We start from the raw sequence: 561 nt of genomic DNA, 5'->3' as shown, positions 1-561 counted from the left end.
AATTCAAAATGTAAAATATTAATGGTGTCTTTTTGTAGGTACTAACTCCGCCATGGTTGAAAAGTGGCGGAATTGCCCTTTAATCATTAGCGGGGAAAACACAAAACCCAATATCAGCGTTTAGAGGCAACAGGCAACTTCACCCTATTCTGTGAATTCAGTGGAAGGAAATATTCAGAATGTGGCAGCAGATAGAAATGCAATCAATAGAGCCTGACACAATCGACCCCTATTCTATATGACATGCAAAAATATCATACCTGTTGTACACAATGCATTTCTAACTGAGCGTTATTTAACGTTACACCTCTCCTGACTGCCCATGTCCCTGGTCTTCTTTACCTTAAAGTCGTCAGGCAAGGGAGTAGCTAGGGGGGTCTGACATCGACACACAAATGACATCATCATCACCAGATAATAAATAAATWGGCAAATAAAGAAAGTGACCTCTGTCTGTGCCAGTTTGTCTTGTTTGTCAACCAGCGTTTTTCTCTCAGCTCCTGTTTTATCCCAGTCTCTCTTTTTCTCGTCCTCCTGGTTTTGACCCTTGCCTGTCCTGAC

This window comes from Salvelinus sp. IW2-2015, unplaced genomic scaffold (assembly GCF_002910315.2).
Source record: "Salvelinus sp. IW2-2015 unplaced genomic scaffold, ASM291031v2 Un_scaffold356, whole genome shotgun sequence".
NCBI lineage: Eukaryota > Metazoa > Chordata > Actinopteri > Salmoniformes > Salmonidae > Salvelinus > Salvelinus sp. IW2-2015.
Note: the sequence above shows the minus strand (reverse complement) of the source record.